Source organism: Nyctereutes procyonoides, unplaced genomic scaffold (genome assembly GCF_905146905.1).
Source record: "Nyctereutes procyonoides isolate TBG_1078 unplaced genomic scaffold, NYPRO_anot_genome, whole genome shotgun sequence".
In the NCBI taxonomy this organism is placed as follows: domain Eukaryota; kingdom Metazoa; phylum Chordata; class Mammalia; order Carnivora; family Canidae; genus Nyctereutes; species Nyctereutes procyonoides.
The window spans coordinates 48,899,437-48,922,064 of record NW_026575126.1 but is presented as its reverse complement, the minus strand read 5'-3'; the positions used below and the strand labels follow the sequence as shown (position 1 = coordinate 48,922,064).

Sequence of the window (22,628 nt, the reverse complement as noted above, 5' to 3'; positions counted from 1 at the left end):
GGTTGAGTTAGTCGAGGTCACATTGTGCGCATTGTACAGGTGAGAAGATTGAGGCTCCGGGAGGTCAAAGGTCCTGCCATTAAGCGGTAAGGGCAGAATTTACAGCTGGATCTGATTCAGGGTCCTGTTCTGTCTGCGAATTGACCTCTACTTCCTCAGGGGGTGTGTGGGTGGGGGCAGGAGGGACGGGAGGGGGTGCAAGCAGGCAGGTGTGGGGAGGGGGCTCCCTATGAAGATCTGAGTAGGGATTCCCTGAGTGGAGCAGCTACAGTGCCCTGGCCTGACACCGACAGCCTGGCCTGATCCTTCTGTGGACAGGAGCCTGGTGGAAGCTGTTTCTTTGCATCGCTGGTTGCCATGGAGATGGATGTGCGTGTGTTTGTGTGTGTGTGTATACGTGTGTGCACGCATTGAGATGCACCTCAAGTTGGCACCCCAGGCTTGCCCCAGAGGTGCCAGCAGTGGGTGGGCAGACCAAGCCCATGCGCTTGAGAGAAGGGGAGGAAAAGGCTGGCGTTCTTATTTTTATTATGAAAAACTTGGAGCAGGTACAAGAGTAGAGGATACGGTACAATGAACCTCAGCTCCCCATCACCCACCTTCAAACAGTCCCCAACTCTTGGCTAATCCTGTTCTGCCTCTACCCCCTCATCCCACATACTTGGAAGCACATTCCAGACATCAACCATTTCTTCTGCAAATATTTTAGAATATGACTCAAAAAAAAAAAAGGTTTTTTTTTTTAAACCACCATCACCCCTCCTAGAGCTAACAGTAGTGCTTTAATATCAGCAAACATCCAGTGTTCCAATTCCTCTGGTTTTCTCAAAAATGTTTTCTTTACAGTTGGTCGAAATCAGGACCCATATAAGGTTCAACACATCGCGATTGGTCGATATGTCTCTCATGTCTCTCTTAATCTGTATGGACTGTCTTCCTCCTTTTTTCTTTGCCTGCCATTTATTGGTCGGAAAAACTGGGTCGGTTGTTCTGTGGCACGTCCTACAGACTTGAGTTTTGCTTACTGCGTCCCCATATTGCTGTTATATGTGATCCTCCCCCAGCTATACTTCTTAGAAGTCAGTAGTTAGATCCAGAAGCTCACTTAGATTCCTGTTTGGGTTTGTGTGTGTGTGTGTGTTGTATGACTTTATAGTGGCTGTTTAGTATTTCCGTTTAAAGGCACATAATGTCTGGCTGTCCCTCTTTGTGACATTAGCTGCCATTGATGATGACTGTTCAGATCATCCGCTGGAGGTTGCAAAACGGTGGCATACTAATCTGTCCTCTGGCTTTGTTTGCGAGCTGGACTACTTCCATAAAGGGAGACCTGCCCTTACCAACTCTTTGGTTACTGCAAGGAATAGTTCATATCAGAAAGGATAAAGGCTTGGTTCTGTCCCTTTACTTGACAGTTGTCAAAATAATGAGTCGGTTCCTCAGCATCCTCCAAAGATGACAAATGAGTTTATGTTTTTCAATTTTTCTTTCTTTTTTAAAAAATTGATTCATTTGAGAGAGAGAGAGCATGAGCAGGGGGGTAGGGGCAGAAGGAGAGAGAGAAGCATGCTCCCTGCCGAGCAGGGCGCCTGACGTGGGGCTCGATCGCAGGACCCAGGGATCATGACCTGAGCTGAAGGCGGATGCTTAACCAACTGAACCACCCAGGCATCCGGGTTTTTTTTTTTTTTTTTAAGTTTCTTGGTAACCTCTCAGATCTGGATGTATGTGACACCTTTTAATCCTTTGCAGTTATTGTTCTTATTGATACTCAAATTGTCTCATCTTTGGCCTTTCACACTGTCCCTTGCATCCTTTCTGGCATGACCCCAGAAGTCTTGGCAGCTCCACGTGACCTGGTGACCAGGAGTTCCATGCTCACCTTGCACATTTCCCCCCTCATACCTGGAATCAGCCGTATCTCCACAGAACCCTGGTTTCTGGTTAAAAGTGGTGCTTAGAGGGGATCCCTGGGTGGCTCAGCGGTTTAGCGCCTGCCTTTGGCCCAGGGCACAATCCTGGAGTCCCGGGATCGAGTCCCACGTCAGGCTCCTGGCATGGAGCCTGCTTCTCTCTCCTCCTGTGTCTCTGCCTCTCTCTCTCTCTATTTCTATCATGAATAAATAAATAAATCTTAAAAAAAAAAAAGTGGTGCTTAGGGACCATAACGTGGGGGCCGGCAGTGCTTACCTAGCTACAGAACTGATCGTTATTTCTCACCTTTTCAGGGGATGTGGCCGGAAACACAGTTTTATTTCATCAGGCAAAATATAGCATGAGTTCACCTTGATACTTTCCAATCCTGGCTGCACACTTGAGTCACATGGGGACTTATAAAAGGACGCCTGGGTGGCTCAGTGGTTGAGTGCGTGCTGTTGGCTCAGGGTGTGATCTCAGGGTCCTGGGATCGAGTCCCACATCAGGCTCCCCACAGGAGGGACATTTATTCATGTCTCTCATGGATGAATAAATTTAAAAAACCTTTAAAAAAACAAAAACACCTCCAAATCACAATTAAATCAGAATCCCTGCAGCCAGGACCTTGACATCAGTATTGGTTTTTTTTTTGTTTTGTTTTGTTTTGTTTTGTTTTGTTTTTTAAGCAGTTGGGGTTATTTTGATGTGCAGCCCAGGGTTTGAAATCACTGCTCTAGTCCCTGCTTCTGGGCCAAACGAAGAGAAGAAAGAAGCCAGGGGTGATAATAGAATGGTGCTGTCTTCGAAGAAGCTTGGGTTTGAATTTGGGCACTCCCAGTTTCTGCCTCTGAAATCACTGGAAGAGCACCAATCTCTCGACTTTTCTGCACTAATCGAAATGGTCTACGTCAGTGGTGTCCGATGAGGTAGCCATAGCCCCACTGAACTAGTTGCTGGTGCAACCCAGGCAGTGAATTTTCAGATTTCTTTTTTTTTTTTAATTTTCAGATTTCCTAACTCTTAACTAATTTACACAAAAGTAGCCACACATGACTACACACACACGGTCTTGGACAGTGCCACTCTGGAAAATGGCTTCACATCTATGAGCTTCACATCCGTAAAACAGGTACTAATAAGACTCTCTTCATTGGGTTATTGTCAGGATTAGAGATAATGTATATCAAGCGCATGGCACACAGAAGACAGTCAATAAAATGCTCCTTCCTTTTCTTATTAACATCAGCCTGTCACTCTTGGGGGGCGGGGGGGAGAAAAAAAGAAGAAGAAAAAAGAAAAGAAACCCAAATACTTGCCCTGTAATTGAGTGCTCAGAAGCACCCCACCACAGAGATTAAAAATGCGAAGCCGTTCCAGAGAAACTCTTGGAAAATATTCCTTAATTGTAAGAAGTTCAAATGCAGCAGGAGGTTATCAGTTGCAAGGGCTGTATTTTGTTACAGATCTAGCCGCAGCTCAATAAATTAAGCAATCACTCAAAATAACATGTTGCTTTAATCCCCTCTTGGAACAATTTCAAGTCGTTTGGTTTTATATTAGCACAGCCCTTGAAAGGAGACTCACGTTGGTCTCATTTCGTTTTCCTCAATCCATCAGGCCCTCTCCGGGTGGATCTCGGCGGGGCTAGCAGGAGCGAGGATTCGGAGCCAAGAACTCCTTTTATCAAACCCGGAGCGTTTTCCATCCTCTGGCCTTTATGTGTTCCACGGCTCATTCGCGAAAATTACTGGCAGGTTTATCTGCAACTAGCACAGAAAGAGACACCTCTCAGCAGCCGGTTCTGGACGTGAAAAGCAAACTTGCAGTGGCTTTTCCATTCTCCTCTTCTCCCTAGTGGTTTATAATCTCACAGTAGAATTTCATTTCCCCTAGAAACTTGGCACCGGAGGTGTCAGCCGGGGAACATATTTGTTTGTGTAAATTAAAAGAAGAATATGTTTTGACCATATTTAAGTTCTAACCGCACCAAAGAAATAAATACTGACTTGCACAACGCTTCTAGCTGCATGGTTCTGGCTCACCTCCCCAGACTCTGCCTTTGTTTATAAAACCCAAAGCTGATGAGAACTCTGAATGGCTTATTGCCTCAGGAAGGTACAGGGACAATCTCAGGGGCCGTGTCCACCCCCACCCGGGGCCCACCTGTCAGGTCCGCTTACCTCGTCTAGGACTTGCTTCCCCTGACACATTGTGTCCTTGATGGGGCAGGCGAGGGCATGGAAATAGACTCCCCCACCCAGGCCCTCTGGATGGGCACTGGGCAGTCGCTGCAGAAATTTAAAAATGCACATATCGGGATCCCTGGGTGGCTCAGCAGTTTAGCACCTGCCTTTGGCCCAGGGCGTGATCCTGGAGTCCCAGGATTGAGTCCCATGTCGGGCTCCCGGCATGGAGCCTGCTTCTTCCTCTGCCTCTGTCTCTGCCTCTCTCTCTCTGTCTCTCTCATGAATAAATAAAATCTAAAAAAAAAAAAAATCTCATTTAAAAAAATAAAAATAAAAACGCACATATCGTCTAGACTGAGACGGTCCACTTCTAGGAACCATCTATGAGTGTATGTACTTGGACACCTGCCAGAGCGAGTATATGTTGTAATGGCAAAACGCTGGCATTCACCAAAATGATGGCCGGGAGGGGACAGGTTAAGTATGGTGCAATGCTAGAAGTCCTTAGAAAGAATGAGGTGGGTCCGAAGACTGTCACATCTTCAGGATATACTGGAACGCCCCCGGCTTTCTTAACAACTATCATGAGCAAAAAAGGTGAATGCCCTTGAACACGCTTCCAAAATATATGCAGATTATGCACCCTGCCTACAGCAGGTACTGTTTAGAAAGTGAATTTTTTTTTAAAGTGAAAATAAAGAAAAATTGCAAAGGGGTGCTCCTTTATTTCCCGCATTATTCTCTTCTGTGCTATTTTTCTTACTATGAGCATGGTATGATTCGGGGGGTAATTAAACAACATAAAATCGGGTTTTAAAATGATTTCCAGGGGATCCCTGGGGGGCTCAGCAGTTTGGCGCCTGCCTTTGGCCCAGGGCGCAATCCTGGAGTCCCGGGATTGAGTCCCGGGATCGGGCTCCCTGCATGGAGCCTGCTTCTCCCTCTGCCTGTGTCTCTGCCTCTCTCTCTGTCTCTGTGTCTCAATAAATAAATAAAATCTTAAAAAAAATAATGATTTCCGTACTCAGGAGCAATATAAAACAGTCATACTCTTTTCCTTACATATCTGTCAGGCCAATGGAGTGACGGTGGGGATCTTTGCTTTTCTGGTTCCTTTTTCTCTTTCTTTCTGTTTTCCCCATTTAGGGAATGGGGGGGATGGGCAGAGGAAAAGGGAGAAGCTCAAATAGACTCCATGCTCAGTGTGGAGCCCAACACAGGGCTTGATCCCATGACCTGAGCCAAAATCTAGAGTCGTTTGCTTAACCGACCGAGCCACCCAGGCGCCCCAGCTTTTCTGGTTTCTTTAAGCAAATAACTTGGAGTGGTCGCAGAGAAACACCAGAGATGCCCACTTCCCGGTCCCCGGAACCTGTGAATATGACCTTATATGGCAAAAGACTTCAAGCATCTTGAGATGAGTTTGTCCTGGATTATCCAGAAGAGCACTGCGTGCATCCTCGTAGGAGAGAAGCAGAGCCAGACCTAGAGTAAGACGCACGGAGAGACTGGAGCGCAGTGGGCACAAGTCAGGGACACGGGAGCCACCAGAAGCTGGGAGAGGCAAGGTACAGATCTTCCCCTGAAGCACCTTGGGGAGTGTGGCTCCACCAGGTTATGGACTTCTAGCCTCCAGGACTATGAAATTTCTGTCGTTTTTGTCATTTTAAGGCCTCTTGGTTTGTGTCAGTTTGTTATGGGAGCCCTAAGGAGCTAACACATCACCTGACTTTTGCAACGATCATAAAATGCATGAAGCACACAGGTACTGTAAGAGACCCGTTCGGGTGTCCTGTTTTGGACGTGTGTGCTCAGGTATTTCTTGAGCATCTAGCTGGTGTCAGGCAGAGGAGGAGCTAGCAGCTAGCTGGTGTCAGGCCTGAGGAGCTAGCAGAGGACCAAAGAGAAATGCCTGACCACCTGGAGCTGACAGGCCGGTGGGAGAGGAGAGAATAAGTAAGATCACAGGAACAGAGGGGAGGACCCATGGGGGTGGGAGGGGCCAAAGAGAACTGAAGACATGGAAGGGAGACACCGGAGTCAATGAAGGGCTGGGAGAACCGGGAAGGGACACTCGGGTACAGCCCCGAAGGAGATGGGGGCAGGGGCTGCGTGTCCACCTGCAGGGAGAGCACGGGGCAGAGGAAACCAGGGACCCCTTGGTGAGACCAGAATAAGGAGGAATGAGCTACCCTTTTCCTCCTATTTCCTTCCCCACTTCCTTTCCTCTCATGCTTGTTGCCTGCCTACTGCACGCCCCAGCTGGGGGTGCAAAGATGTCCAGGGTCCCCATGCTCAAGATCCTCCTCATGGGGGCGGGGACGGTCATACTGAGGCCGCCACAAATACAGCGTGGTCGGCATCCGAGCTTTGCAAGGATAAGTTGGGTGCGGGGTCCATGGTGGAGAGCAGGGTGGGGAGGAGAGGGGGGGCATCTGCTAGGGGCGAGGTTGGGGAGACTGAGGCAAGCAGGGAAAGGGCATGACTTCCGAGTTCAACAGCAAGTGTGTGGCTGTGATTCAGCAGGAAATGAATGGGGGCTGGGGTGGGTGGCACACAGAGACATGTGTCTGGGGATTCTCTTATTCTGTCTTTTTAAAGATTTTATTGATTTATTCATGAGAAACACGGAGAGAGAGGCAGAGACACAGGCAGAGGGAGGAGCAGGCTCCCTGAGGTCCCTCCCAGAACCCTGAGGTCATGACCTGAGCGACAGGCAGACGCTTAACCACTGAGCCACCCAGGCGTCCCATCTTCTGTCCTCAGGTGCAGGAGGCACACCTGGGGGACAATGGGTTCTGAGGATGACCTGCCCCTTTTAGATTCACCCAGTCCATGAAGAGGACACGGTCCCCATGCTTGGGCCGCACAGACACCAGAGTTGATGTGACAGGTAGTATGGGAACTCATCCCTCTGGTAGCTGCGATAAGGACAGGAAAGGCTGAGCTGCTCCTGGATCCAGCACCTGTAGGGCTATGGGGTCGGGCCTTGGCGCCTGCCCCATCCTTCCTCCCTACCCCCATCCCATCTCTCATCTCTCATCTCTCTCTCTCTGCCTGTTGGCCTCAGTCTCTGGGGCCACAGCTATCTCTGGGGCCTAGACAGGGCGGACAAAGCTACCTTCTCACCTGCTGCAGGTGGGACGAGCCTCCATCGGCTCTGCTTGGGTCACCTGACCACATCCAGAACCGTGATGTCAGCCCGGCCCAGAAGGGGGCCACCACTGTGATTGGCCAGGCCCGGTCACTGCAGCCGAGGGGTGGGTGTCCCGAGTGGCCACCTGGACAAATTCCCACTGCTGGCAGGTGTGTTAGCAGATGCAGGGAGCAGGTGCTTGCAGGAAAAACACACACGCACACACAAACCCAAAACAAAACAAAAAACCCAGAACCATCTAACGCCTCCAGAGACATCTGCTGGCTGTGCTTCCACGTTTCCTTGGCTGAGAATTGCCTCAGTCTTGAGTCCAACGCTTTAAGATCCACTCTGCTGGCTCCCAACGCCAAAGCTGCCTGCAGGACTTACTCAGACCTGTTGTAGATTCTTTTTTTTTCTTTTTTCTTTTCTTTTCTTTCTTTCTTTCTTTCTTTCTTTTCTTTCTTTCTTTCTTTCTTTTTTTTTTTTTTTTTTGGCTACAGTCATTATGTTATTTTAATCAAATTTAAAAAAAAATTTTTTTTCTTCTTTGGTTTTTGATTACCCCTCCTAAGGGTAGGAAGGCACCTGTGTTGAGCGCCGTGCGGTTCGTGCCCCATGCACAGACCCCTTCCTGGGGGTGCAGGACCCAGCAGTGAATGGACATGTGCTTCCGCAGAGAGCGGGAGGCGGTGCGAGGCCCTTAACTGTTCTCTCCTCAAGGAGGCCCACCCCCCGTGTTGTATACCCCTGCAGGACAAGGGGCTGTTAGTGGAAGTGCATCATCCAAACACACGCTAGAGGCTTGGAATCTCTCAGTGTCTTGAGTGAGGAGTCTGAGCTCTTGAGATGAGATTCGATGCACACAGGAAATAGGGTTTGTCTGGTTGGCGGAGGCTGTCCTTGAGAAGGATAGTGGAGTCCTGTCATTGCTGAGAGGGACCGGGTGCCCAGAGGGGTTGTCAGCATCTGCCACGGCCGCCCGGCTTCAGAGGGCATCCCTGGGTGCTGCTGCGCCCCTGGACTGTTTGCTGACCAGTGGGCTCTGCTCTGAAGACGGCAGCCCTGTCATCTGCTGTGACATCAGAGGGCACTCAGAGTCCAGTACGAAATGGTGTGGCTAAATAAAACAACCGCAGGCTCTTAGGGAGGAAGGCTTAAGGCAAATGGCTAATTTTTTTTTTAAGTACTTATAACCCACATGTCAGCTGGGGTCATCTTATTTTTGGAGATTCAGATGGAATGGGCTTGAACTCTATCCCAACATGCCACTGTCTCCCACAAGGGAGACCCAACTTTTCTTGGAAACTTTCCAGGTATTGGGGGTGAGGGGTGCTTATGTCTCTCCTGGACACCAGGGCTCTAAATTCCTGTGTCTAATGAATTAGTTCTGCTTGGGCACCCTTTTGCTGGTCTCATGGGCATGTGACACGTACAGTTGCACAGGGCCTATGTCTGGTTTAGTGCTCTGTTGCCATCTTGAACTTCTTAATAATTTTTGAACAAAAGTCTCCACATTTTCATTGTGCAAGTGATGTAGCCAGTCCTCTGTTCAGGAGCTGTTCCCTTTCCACCCCACACTGGTCCACTGGGACCCTGCCCCAGTTCCTCCATGCACCCCAAATTCTGCAACACAAGGCTATGGGTGGAGGAGACTCTGAAAGTTTAGGGGCAAAAGAAAAGTGGTGGCCTCTCGGGCAAGTTAACATAAAGTCAGTGTTCAAATTGGCCTCGTACTATCCAAAGAGTGAAGAGGAAGTGGGGGGGGCGGGGAAGGCAGATGAATCAGGAGGGGCAAAGGCTGATAATTGTTGAACCTGGATGATGGGTCCAAGTGCTCATTATGGTATTTTCCCTACGTTCAGTATGGCGGGAAAGTCCATAATACAAAGCTGAAAAGGCAATCCAAGACCTGCTTCTGGGAGCTCCTTGAAATGTTAAACATGGAGCTTCTGTATGACCCAGAAATCCCACTTCTAGGGTGTACGCCAAAGAGAAATGAAAATGTATGCCCACACAGATGTTGACAGCTGCATTTTTCCTAATAGCTAGAAAGTATAAGTAATGCAGATGCCCATCACCTCACAAATGGATAAATAAAATGTGGATATTCTCTGGCCACAAAAGGGAATCCAGTCCCGCAGTGCGCTATGGCGTGGACAGACCTTGAGAACATAATGCTCAGTGAAAGAAGCCAGTCACAAAGGATCTCCCACTGTATGATTTATATGAAATATCTAGAATGGCAAATCTAGAGAGAAGGAAGTAGATTAGTGATTGCTTAGGAGGAAGGGGGAGTGGAGGGAGGAGGATTGGGACAGTGTGGTTTCTTTTTGAGGTGATAAAAACGTTCTACAATTGACTATGATGATGGATGCCCAACTCTATGAATATACTCAAAGCCATTGAACTGTCCACTTTAAGTGGGTGAATTGTAGGGTAAGTGAATCATATCTCAACAAAGCCATTAAAAAAAATCACATCAGGACACCTGGGTGGCTCAGTGGTTGAGTGTCTGCCTTCAGCCCAGGGTGTGATCCCGAGGTCCTGGGATGGAGTCCCACTTCGGGCTCCCCGCAGGGCACCTGCTTCTCCCTCTGCCTGTGTCTCTGCCTCTCTGTGTGTCTCACCATGAATAAATAAAATCTTTTTTTAAAAAAAAAGTCATGTCCTTCACTTCTCCCACCAGGAATCCTTAGTCTTCAGCTTCTTGCCCTTCGGGAAATCCCTTGTCTCTCCCGCATCCTCTCCCTGCGCATGCACACACACACACACACACACACACACACACACACAATTGTCACCCCCCCCCCCTTTCAGTTGCCTTCTTGTGCCTTAAGATGTTTTTCATTCTATTTCCATTCTCACAGACTCCAGAGAACTGTCTTCTCTGAGAAGTACCCTCCACAGCCAAGGTGCCCCACTGAGGTATCTTTCCAAACTATAACCGTTTCCTCTTTAAAAGTTACTCCGTCACAGCTATTAAAATTACACTTTTCAAATTCCCATGGTGTCCTATGAAGGCGGTCACTACTAGTTCCTACTCCTTGTAAATTCCAAGAGCTTCATAATTCCCTCAAGAAAAGAGAGGCCCAACTCGCTCCCTCCAGAGCCAAGGGTCTCTCTGACCTAAAGCTTAACTCTTAGTTACTTCACAGGCGGGGAGAGAGGACGGGAAAAAATGTTGGTAGGGCCAAACCAGAGGGCAGGTTTTGGGGTCTGGAACAGGGGTGGGCTAATTATAGCCTGTGGACCAAATTCAGCCCATATCTTGTTTTTGTAAATCAAGTATTATTGGAATACACGGCCACATCCACTCGTTTCTGTGTTGTCTGTGTGTGTTTTTTTGTTACGATGGCCGAGTGGAGTAGCTGCCACACAGACCATACAGCCTGCAAAGCCGAGAATATTTAGTATTTGACCCTTTTGGGGTAAAGTCTGCTGGTCCTTGAGATGGAAGGTCCAGGCTTGAACCCCAGCTCTTTACATTCTGGGTGTGTGATCTTGGACAGGTCTCTAAGTGTTTCCTCATCGGCAAGCTGAAGACCGTAACAGTGCCTCCCTCGTATTCTGCTCGGGCAACTAAAATGCCATCATACGTGTTAAGTGCCTAGTACATATAACGCACTCAGAATATGCTGATGGTTGTGTTATTTAGAGACGGAACCCGACAACTCCTCCTCTACCGGGTCATCTGAAGCAGTGGAGACAGTGCCTGTGAAAACAGTTGGTGACAACATACAAATGTTTATTATTGCTCCAAATATCTTCAAGGCTTTTGAGATGATTCTCTGCTTCTTGGTAATATTTATAATGTGGAGCATTGAGAGTATAAAAGACCTCTAATTTCAGAGGAAAAGGGGCCTCTGATCCACAAATCCAAGCCCTCTCATTCAACAGCCCAGGAAACTGCCCCCTGACCCCCAGCTGGGACTTGAACCCACCCAGAACTAAGACCTGAATTTTTTTTTTAACTGAACTCTGCATCTTCCCCAATAACAGGTGCTTGGGATTCCGGGCCCACGTGTCTCTAAATATCTGTGTTTTCTCCGAGCTCCCCACCAGAGCCTGTTACACAGTATTCTGCTACAGAGCATTGGCAGGTGCGGTTGGATCTGGGGGAGGTATGAGATGCATATCCCCACACGTTTCAGGGGCCCCCCAGAAGCCTGTTGGGGTGGCCAGGGCTGACACTGCATCCCTGACAACCTGCTTTCCTGTCATTTAAATCTATTTTGATCAGGATACCCAGCAGCCTCCCACTCACTGGCTTTGCTTCACAGATGTTAACTGAGCAGCTAATACCCGCTAGGCCCTGGGGATACAGTAGTGAACGAATGACAGCATCTGCCCTTGGCTCTTGCCTCCTTGGCTTCTAAAGGGGCAACACACAAACCAACAAGCATCTGGGCAATTCAGCCCCATAATCAACCTTCCCTTTGTCCCCAGGATTTCCGTTCCACCCCCAACCCCCGAATACTGCACCGATGAATTGGAAAATTATTCTGGACCTGGCTGTAGGATCTGTGTGGATGGTGGGAGTTCAGAGTGACTGCTTTGGAGTCCATCAGATCCGGGCAGGGCGGGCTCCCTAGTTTGCAAAGTGAAAACCCGGGGCCCCTCATGCCAAAATTATTAAACGTATCAGGGTGATGACAGCAGCGCATTAGGGCGAGAGCAGGGCCCTGCACCTGGGGTCAGAGCTCCTTTCCAGCTGGGCCACCTCCCTGCGCCTTAATTTTCTCATCCGAACAAGGACCTGTTAGGGCCCACCTCACAGTTGGCTGCGGCTGTAGAGTGAAATGAGGCACCTCAAGTGCCTGTGGTAGCATCTGTCACTCTTAGGTAATGGTGATGACCTAGGCAGCTCATGGTCAGCGCAGTGTGCACCTTCCCCTGTAACACGGGGATTCTTTGCTTGCTCTTTCGTCTGTCTCCCAACTCAAGTGGGAGCCCCGTGAGGACAGGGGCCGTCTTGGTCCTGGCTGTGTCCCTGGCACCGGGCATGGTGCTTAGCGCACAGTAGGCCCTCAGCGCTCAGCGAAGGCAGGCGGGGAGCAGGTGTCCAGCCAGAGCACTCGGATCCAGGAGCAACAGCTGCAGTTCTCAGAACCTCAAGACCGTGTGGCTTAAGCACTTGTTTGGGGGAGATCTTGTAGCTCCAGCAGTCATCTCACTCCTGGCTTTTCTCACCTGGGGCTCTCCCCACCGTATGGGAGAGAGGCAGGGAAGGGGTGCCTGAAGGCCCAGCCCCCATCCTGGCAGCCCGCGGGGCAAGGGCGTGGGTTGTGCTCTGGCAGCTGGGCCGGCAGCTGTCCGCCAGGCTCTCGATGCCTGCCCCAGCTGGCCAGCTGGGTCCTGATGCCACCCCCCACCCCATGACACAGCAGAAAGTGAAACCAGAGTCCGCCCCTGCTGGCCGGGACCTGGAGCTCGCTGTTTCCCTGTAAAACCACGGTCCCAGGGGGCAGGCAGGGAGCTGGTGCCCGGGGCCTGGCACGGGGTGGCCTGTCGAAGGAGCGTCCCTCCAGGCTGAGGGCACTGCTGTGGCCCCTGCCTGTCCCTGGTGCTGTGTCTGAACCGTGGTAGCTGCCCGATGGAGCTCTGGGAATCCCTTGATCTGGGACAGAAGGTTTATTATTCTTCCCATCTCACTGAGCAACTGAGGCCCAGAGAGGTGCCCTGGCGAGGAAGAAGAGGGCTGGGTCGTCACCACCCTCAGACGGGGACAAATGAGAACCATGGGTGGGCGTCAGGGTGGAGATCTCATCGGTGTGGGTGAGCAGGGAAGGGGTGGGGGCATCCCTGAAAAGGGAAGACATGTGACACCCTGGCTGTCATGGGTGGGGCCCACCACACATTCGAACTGGCCACCCAACAATGTGGGTGCCGAAAATCGCTGATACGTACATGAGTTCTTAATTAAGTGGGCTTCGCCGTCTCTATTTCTGCCCCAACCTCAGGCCACCTCTGCTATTCTTTGCTTCATGTTTTTCTTCCAAGCGACTCGCCCTTTTTCACTTCTATAAATCGGTACAAAAAAGGGGTCTTTCTATCCCAGCCGTCAATCGAAAATCCCATTGCTGGCTGCAAACAGAAATGAACCCTACAAAGAAATACCCATGAGAATAACGTACACCTGTAGCCAGGTACCACTTAAAATCGCTGAGTAGATCTGTGCATCAGACCAGGGCGGTGGCTATTCTGAGCTGTGGGTGTCGCGCGAGAGGAACCAGCGGCTCAGAGAGGTTGAGCCACTTGCCTGGGGTGACACAGCAGTCCCAGAGCACAAGCGGGCTGATCCCAGAAACCCGTGCTCGCTGCGGTCTCCCCTGCTTGTCTGAGTTGCCTCAGCCTATAAGGCGTGTTAGGAACTCACGCCTTCCGCGGCGAATGCTTGAACCTCCCCATTCTCAAAGCACCTTCAGCGCTCCTATAGCGCTTGAGCTCATCACAGCCGTGGGTGGCAACCATGAACCCTCGAGGCCAGAGCCTGGGGTGTGGCCCTCCCCTTGGCAGATAGGTAAACCGAGGCAGGGAGTGGGAAAGTGCCCTGGCTCAGGGAGCAGAGGGAGAAAGCCAGGACCGGCCAGGGCCGCCTGCCAAGGTGAAGATCCCGGGGCCCCGCTGGAGGGACCAGGCTGAAGATGAGAGTCGCCTCACTAGTCTGGTCCAATGAGTAACACCTGCTCCTTTCCCACTTTTCCCACACCCCACCCCCACGACTCCCTTCGATCCCCCCAGAGCAAAAGGGGGACAGAAAGCACGATTAGCGACCAGTGTCTGCGGAGGGCGCCTTTCTCTTTTTCGTGGTCCTAACCAGTTCTGAGCACTGAGTGCAGGAGGGAGTGTGTGTTGGGAGGATCTGGGGAAACTCTTTCTCTTCTTTGAGTTGCTGGAGGAACTCAGAGCTGCCATCGTCCCAGCTGGCCCAGGGACCCCGAGGAATACTGCAAGAGCAATAAGGATTTTTAGGGGCATTATGATAGTGGAATGGAAACACATCTGCCCCCAAAAGTCCCTCATTTTCCCTGCGGTAACGAACCAGCTGGGCAGGAAGTGGTGGCTCTCGAGTACCAAGAGCCAAAACTAAAAAGGAAAAAATGTACAAAGTTAGAGCGAACTTTAAACAAGCCAGAGCTTTCATGGTATGCGGCGGCTCCGCCCAGGCTCCCCAAAAAGCTGCTGATGACTGGCTGATAATTGGCTAAATGTGTAGCTGTGCAGTGGCTTCAGGACCAACGTGCCTCCTCTGTGCCCAGAAAACCGAGATCGGGAATCCCGGGGCAGGTTATAAGGGTCATTCTCAGACACCAGGCCACTTGCAGGACTCGCCTGTGACGTTTCTCCAAGACCCCGACCAACTATTCCCGAACCCTCCTTTTCCATTGAAGGGAATCACAAATCCCTCAATACCTCCTCATGTGGAATGGGGGAGAAAGGTGGTCAATGTGGAAACCCAGATGAAAATATCTGGAAAGAGAGCAGTTTCCGCGGCCGAACAACCAACCAGAGGGCGAAGGCTGGGGCAGGGGAGCCTAGTGGTGTTGCTGGTGGAGCAGAAGGCACGAGAATCCCTGCTAAGGTCCAGGATGCCGTCTCTCAGGTCTGGCCACTAGTGATCGAGGACTAAGAAGTCCAGGGCAGTGGGTCCCCTTGGGGCCAGTGGCCCACAAGGTCTCTGCATGTGTAGGCCCCCGTGCCAGCCAGCACCCCTGGGTCCCGAAGGGGTTAACCTCTCCACGGTTGCTGACACCCGAGGAGGAGGCTGCTCACTCAGCAAGCTGGCATATCACACTGGGCCATCGAGAGAAGAGAGGGGCTGAAAACAGCCTCTGTGAGCTGTGAATGGAGGCCGCCTGCCTTATCGCCATCAGAATGAAAAACGGGACGCAAAGCCTTCTCGACATGGAACCGGCTACCCGGGCACTCGCTGGCTCCTTGGCACCTGTCGCGTGGCCCCGGAGCTCTGGCAAGGGGCTTGGGGCATCTGTGCCGGTGAGCACCCGGCCGTCTGGGCCAGGCCTACAGGGGAGCGAGCGATCCTACACTCGCCATGTGACAGCTGGCAACCCGGCCCGGATCTCTTCTTTCAAGCAGCACCTAAAATATTCTCTGGGTGAAGCTGAGGCTAAATATGGCAAGGCCTACGAATGCCTGGTCTGGACCTTTTAATGCCATTCTAAGATACAATCAGGAACCCAGGAGGCCTTTAGGTGGCCTGGAGTCCAGCAGCTGGGGCCAAATGGGAGTCCCGCGGGACTGGCTGACTCAGGGCTGGGTGCAGCTTGCTTGAGCAGCCGCCTTCCTCCACGTCCGGGGATGCCCCCCAGTTCCCTCTTGGTCACCCCGCCCAGCCCGGCTCTGTGTCCCCCCATCTGCCCAGCAGGCCCTGTGACGGTCCTGCAGCACCTTCTCCCCACTTCAGGGCTGCAGCCTGCCCCGCTGGCTGGAGAGGGCCGGCAAGGGCAGCTTGCACGGTAGCTGAGATGCGTGCAGCCCCGCCACTGGCCCCGCGCCACGCCCCCTGGGCCCAACCCGAACGCGAGGAGGACCGCGGGGAGGACTTCCGGCTGGCCTGCAGAAGCACGGCTCTGCCGCTGAACCTTCTGGACTCAACATCTGCTCTGCTCCCGCACAGGCAGATTTGCCCCCAGCCCCTAGGATGGCCTCCTCTGGTTGCCCTCTGAGCATCTGGGAGGCTGTGCTTAGCAAAGTGGGGTTCTCCCCCCCACCAGAGACCATGTGGTAGGTGGGGCAGTAAGCCCTGCAGAGTCTCTGGGGAGGCTGCCCTCAGGAGCCAAACACCCTACTTCTAGTCAACAGATGCTGCCAGCGGGGTCCCAGGAGCAGAGATCGCCACCCCCTCCCCGGCCCTGCACACACGCCCCCGCTGCCACAGCCCCGTGTGCACCTGTCCGGGGCTCCTTTGGGCCGCGGTGATGACTCTAAGGCCACATTCAGGCCTGGGCTGGCAGTGGTCCAGGCAGAGATGCCAACAGGCCCAGGCACGATCTCACGCACGATTCCAACAAGAGAGCCTGGTTTTCTGCACGCCTCCGAGCAAACTCTCACACCGCGCTGCACGGCTAACTCAAGGCTCAAGGCGGCCACTGCCTGCCTTCCCTGCGGAGGCCAAACAAGTCCTGGACAAAAGGCTCCATTTGCCGGTGCATTTTTAACGTGGCTTTCTGGTGACACCGACCTCAGTTTTCGCTTCCCACGTGTGTCTCCCTTTCACGGAGCACTGTGGCCATTCGGGGACACGGAGAAACGAGTTTGCCTTGCGGCTCCTTAAACGCAGATGCTCCCCATAAGGAAGATGCTGTGCAATCGGAAACTCGACGGCTCTGCACATACCCACGTGCCCCCTACAACCCCGGACGCCGAGCGGGCATCGGATCATCAGCTGCCCTGAGGGAGACCAGAGGAGGGCCGGGCGCTCAGGGTGGCAGGGGAACCCCAAAGCTCACTCCTTCCAAACTCCCTACCACATCCACCCTTTTGCTTTGAAAAGCCTGCGTGGCTCCCAGGCCCGAAAAATCTATTGTGCTTTTACCTCCTGCCCGTGTGGTGCTCTGGTTTCACTCGTTCTATGCACACGCGGCACAAAGCACTGCACGTTTTTCCGAGTTTGGGATGCTGGGCAAGAGAGAAGATTCCAGAACAGTGTTTTATTTTGTTGGCGTGTGTACGTATTTTCTGGCAAGTGACTCTAAGGACCGAGTTTCCCTTACCCGTAATCGGGCTAATTTTTCTCTTCCCCGCCCCAAATAGCCGTATTTACTCCACGATCCCGATTAAAAGAGAGTGAGCTGATCTGCTACTAGAAAGCCGTAGCTTTACCTGGCAAGAACCATCTTTCTGTTCTTAATAGAAGTGTGGTGTGTGTGTGTGTGTGTGTGGGTGTGAGGGCGGTGCTGGGGAGCAAGAAATGGAGTATTCCCTTGTAGAGACTCTCCCACCTTTCCATTGCTTTGAGTCATAAACATAAATGTTTTATCATTAGGGAAGAATTCCTCTCATTGCACTACCCCCTCTAAATATCTCACCCCCGGGGCTAGATCATATTCCCCCACCTCCACCCCATCAAAACATTTGTGTCCTAGTGAGATTCGCCATGGCTTGTATATTGTTATGAACTCGATTCAAAGTTTCTTTCTTTCTTTTTTTTTTTTTTTCATCTAAATCCACACTTCTTGGGGGTGGGGGGATAGGAACCGCTTAATGAAATTTCACACAGACAGGCCCAAGGAGAAAAGCCAAAATGCATTCAGCATATTCAGCAGTTCTTGCTTAATTTGTGTGTGTGTGTGTGTGTGTGTGTGTGTGTGTGTGTCTTATTGCTGCGGGGAGGGCAGGGAGAGGGTGTTGGTAGGAATATGCAAAGGCGCTGGGATTCTCTGCCGAATTCCTGCCGACTTCTCCTTCTCGCTGCAAAGTCCTGATTTATAAGCTCTTCCCCAAACTACACCGCCTGGTGCCAGACCCCGAGGGGGGGCAAAGTTCGCTAAATGTATTCAGAGTTTCAGGCGCCGTTTCAGGGGGCCCGCGTGTAAGCAAGGGCTGTGCGATTGCAAATGCTCGCTGGAAAGCAGACTCGCTTCACACTCGGCAACGAAACACGCTCTGATTTTCCCCACTTCACGATCCAGTCGTGTTAACATACGGCTACACCGCCTGGCTGGCAGCTCGGTGTCTCGGCGCCACATTCTGCGCTCCGGCCTCGTTAATTCACCTAAAACATCCTATTTGGAGAAGTATCATTAAAGGCTAATTTGGCGAGATATCCTTATTTAGCAAAGCAAATAGGACCTGACAGCTCTCTGGTGTTGCCAAGGGGGGGGTGGTGGTGACGATTCAGCAGAGCACAAACACAATTTGTGTCACAACGTGACAATTTCCCATCGATGAGCCACGCTGGGATGGTGGACTCTTGAAAATTGTGCTGTTTCATCGTGTCCCGTAACAAAGGGAACTGGGGAAGTGAAGAACTGTTTTTGCCAAGGCCCCCGAGTGCAAATGTCATCTGTGTGTACGTGTGTCGTGTCCGCCTTACACAGAATCGTCCATCAAGCACCCTGTGTTCCAAAGTTCTTCGGGTCCAGCTCACTTTTCTATTCTGTGCTGTGGACACCTGATTGAAATCCAGGTTTGCAAATAAATAAATTCAAGGTATGTGGGTGTCTGCATAGGGCACAACTGGAGGGCAGGTGTGTGTGTGTGGGGGGTGTGGGAGGGTGTAAATTAATACAACCTACGTAATAAGGTTAATGTTCTGGGAAGGGCATTTGTGCCCCTGCCACCCTTGTCTTGAGAGAGCTCCTGTGAACACAATATCCTGAGTTTCTGATAAAATGGCTCAGACCGAGGTACCAAAGCAATACTGTGGCTCCCAGCGGAAGCAGGTGGACGGGGGGGGGGGGGGGTGCCCCTTTGACAAATGTGAGGACAAATCTAACATAATTACCATTCACAGCTTCAACGGTGTCATTTGGAGGGTGTCAAACGGGTATGCCACTCATTGCCTTCAAATCCTGTCCCCTACAACATCTCATTAAACCACTGGGGGAAAAATTGTACAATTCCCTCATCTCTTTGTGGCCTCCGAAGCCAAGGGGCCCTTAAAAATTTAGCAGGTTCAACAAACGGAGCACACACCCTCGCGGGCACACACGAGAATATCCATGCCCCCCCCCAACAGCCTTTCACTTTTACCAAAAGTAGCAAACCTCCCCCCCTTCTCCAATCAGCTTTTAGATGTGCAACTTGGAGGTGTTAGCTCTTGGCTCTCTCTCCACGGGCTGCTGGGCCTGAATCCCTCGATGTTTAGAATGACCCCAAAAGCGGGACTTTGTGGGCCAGTTGGATCAAACATAAACTCATCTCGCCCTCAAAACCCCGATTCTGGGACCACAGCCTCCAAAACCTTTTCGAAAGAAGTGTGCTCCCCTGCACAGCTCACAGCACTGGGGCAGTCTGCCTCTGAGGCAGGATTTTGGAGAATCTTGGATAATTAAAGGAATCCTGGGTTTTCCTGCAGGGATGACAGTTGATCTCACCCAAAAGCCAGGACAGTGGTGGGAGGAATGGGGGTGGTATCTGTCCACCCCGGAGGGGGTATCTTTTCCCTCTCCAGCCTCCAGCCCCACAGTTGGGCCTGAAAGCTTCCCAGGAAGACGCTGGGCTCCCAAAATGTCCCTTAGCAAAGTGCAAAAGGAGTGCCTTTGGTGCCGCATTAAGTCCCCACCCTACCCCCCACATCCAGCTAAAGTTTCGTTATTTATGCCTTTAATTGTCCCTCATTAAAGTCAAATTTGCTGCTCACCCCGGATTGGGGGAAATCATCTCCACTTTAATGGCTCAATTAGTGTCTGGGTTCCGAAAAGGCCACCACCACCGCCCCCCCACCACCACCTTCCTCCCCATCTTAAACCCCCCTTCTCTTTTTCACAACTTCTCCTAAAAATAAATTATAAATATGGATGTGTCCTCAGAGGATCTGAGCGGCACATTCCAACGCTCCCCACGGTGGGGACTGGAAGCCGGAGAAAGCAGAAAGGCCACTCCCCCCCCCCCCATCCCCAAATCAAAATGTCCTTTTTTTTTGTTTGTTTTTCCCTCCCCCTTCCCCCCCCCCCAACTTTTGCCAGAGCCACACGGTGTGGTGTCCGGGCCCGGGCCCCCGGCTCTGCACCCCGGGACCGGGTTTCGGTCTCCCACGCGCCCCCCACCCCACCCCGCCCCGCCGCACCCCACCCCGCTGCTGCCCACCGGGAGCTGAGCCTCCTCCGAGGGGGGCGGGGGGCCGCCAACTTTACTTCGGGGAGGTGGCAACTCTCCGGGGAGTGTCCTCGGGCTCGGCCCGCGGGGCGCACGTGGAGCGGCGGGTGGCGCGCGGCCGGGGGTCACGCCGAGCCCGGTCCCCGCACGCGCTCCCCGGGGCGGGGTGGGGGCGGGGCGGGGTGGGGGTGGGGCGGGGTGGCGGCCTCCCCGCGCGCGTGCAGGCCCAGCCCCGGGCCCCGGCGGGAGGGGGGCCGTGCGCCCGGATCCCACCTCCTCGCCTCACACGCCCCTCTCGGGAGCCGGGGAGGGGGCCGGGGAGGTCGCCCAGCCCCGCCGCCTCGGGGGAGCGCAGCCCAGACAGGCGTCTAGCGCGGGGTCCCCGGAGGGCCCGGCGCTGCCCCCGCCGCCGCCTCCCATCCCCACCCCGCCCCACCCCACCCCACCCCCACCCCCACCCCCACCCCAGGGCGGCCGCCCGCACCCGCTGGGCCCGGGGGCCTGGGCACCCACCTGCCGCGGCCCCGTGCCCCGGCGCGGGGGAGGCTGCCATGCAGGCAAGAGGGGGAGACTCACCGCCGCTGCCTGCTCCGGGGGCGCAGGGGGCCCCCCGGGGCTGCGCCTTCCTGGGCTCCCGGGAGGCGTGCGCGGGGCGGGGGGCGCCCGCGGGCCCTGCAGCCTCCGCCTCGATTGGAGCCCAGCCTCAAATCCTTCACCGCGGGGGGGGCGGGGGGACTTGCAGGCAAAAAGATCCCAAGATCCCACCCCTCCCCAGACAAGGTCCAAGTGATGGGCGGGGGGGCGCGCGTAGGAAATCCTTTTCTGCCGAGAGCACGGAGCCGACGGGGCTGCACCCGGCCTCCACGGTCCGCTGCCGCCACAAAGCCGCGCCCCCGCCCCCCCGGCCCCCCCGCCCCCGCCCCCGCCCCCCCCCCCCGCCCTATGGCCGGCCCGGGGCGGGGGCTGGGCCGGCCCGGGGTTGGCGGCGCTGGGGAGGCGGCGGCGGCCCAGGCGGGGCGGCTCCTCCCCGGCCGGAGAGAGGGCGCGCGCCCGCCTGCCCGGGTGGGGGGGCTGGGGGGGGCCGGGGTGGGGGGGCCTTCCTAGAAACCCTCGCCAAATATAGTCAGCGGATAGGGGCATTCCTAGAAATGCGGCGGCGACGTCAGCCTCGACCTGTGGGGGCAGAGCCTGGGGTTCTCCAAACTGGGGTGGGGGTGGGGGGACGGGGGCGGGAGAGATTCCCCGGCTCCAACACCCGGTGGGCCGGAGGAGGGAGCCTGGGCCGGGCCTCCCTCCCGGGGGCGGGCAGGAGCGCTCCACATGCGCTCCAGGGATCCCTCGGCTGGGGCGCAGGGTGCCTCAATGGGGACACAGCTACTTAAGATTCAGACTCGCCCCCAGATCCGCTAGCCTCTTTTGGGAACACTCAGTGGCGGTGCCAGCAGGCGCTTTTAGCCGGTCCTCCCATTGCATCGGGCTTCTCCCCCCCCCCCCCCCCAGGAACAAACCCTGCAAGCGGGAGCAGCAGCATCCAGACTGCCCCCCCCAGCCTGGTCACCACCCCCTGGTGGCCCCTAAACATGCTCTGGGATGACGGGAGTACCTTGGAAGCCCCAGGTTTGGAAACTGGACAGCGGTGCTCTGTTCCCAAGAACTCCCCAGATACCAAACCACTTTCAGGCCAAAACATCAAGTTGTGCTCCCCCCACCCCCACCTGTTCCAATGTCACTTTGACGCCGCTTTCACAGCAGCGGGGGACGAGATATGCTGGAAATTGGGGGTTGGGCATTGAGGGTGCCACCTCCACCTGGCAAAGATCTGGCCCCTCAGGTGACACCCCTCCTTCCATAAGCTACACGAGGCTCCAGCAGTGAGGGGGCCCTGCAGCCCTACACCTCAGCCCCTGGTGAAATCTGCCCCGCCTGCACCCCTTCCCTGGGGACCCCCAGATCATCGTACAAGTATCCCCTCTTGCCCAAAGAAGATCCAAACAACTGAGACCTGATTTGTCCCCCTCCATTGCCCAGCCTCTTTTCAAGTAAATGTGACAGGACTGAGCCTCCCAGGATCATAAAAAATGTATTTGCTGTCCTCTGTTGGCCGACGTGTGTCACACTCAGAAAACACATCGCCCAACCCGTTTGGCCTTCCTGCTGCCATCAACAGGGGTCCCAGGGACCCCAGCCAGAGGGAATGAGCCAGGCAGGCCCCTCTTCTCCTTCTGCCCCACATGCACCCCTAGTTCCTCACCCCCCAAAGATGGGGGGCCCTGGTTTGCAGTCATTGCACTGGTCTTGGACCAACTGCTTTGTGTCTCCTGTCCCTTGTCCCTGGCTGGGCTCCAGTTCCAGAAGCCAGAGGGCAGTGCTCAAGGAAGGTGTGTGTGTGTGGGGGGGGGGTTGCTCTCTGGGTTCACCCCCAGGGCAGAGGGACCCCTAGGGGATAGTTTCCCCCATAGCAACTTGGAGGGCAATGTGGCAAAAGGGGGACAGGGGAGACGCCTCTTAAAGCAAAGGATTGATAGCTGATAATCATCAGTTCCCCTTTGCTCCTGAGGACCTACTATGTGCCCAGGGCAGGAAGTAGACGAGCTTACTGAGCTCTG

At 53.6% G+C, this 22,628-nt stretch overlaps 1 long non-coding RNA gene across 1 annotated transcript; it reads right to left on the bottom strand.

Moving 5' to 3' along the window:
* Nucleotides 1-3,413: 3,413 nt before the first annotated feature.
* On the bottom strand, nucleotides 3,414-20,813 carry LOC129520192 (uncharacterized). Its single transcript, XR_008666508.1, has 3 exons — nucleotides 20,599-20,813; nucleotides 4,098-4,397; nucleotides 3,414-3,683 (listed from the first exon to the last, which is right to left on the bottom strand). It is a non-coding gene; the product is annotated as an uncharacterized LOC129520192 (long non-coding RNA).
* Between the last annotated feature and the right edge of the window lie 1,815 nt (nucleotides 20,814-22,628).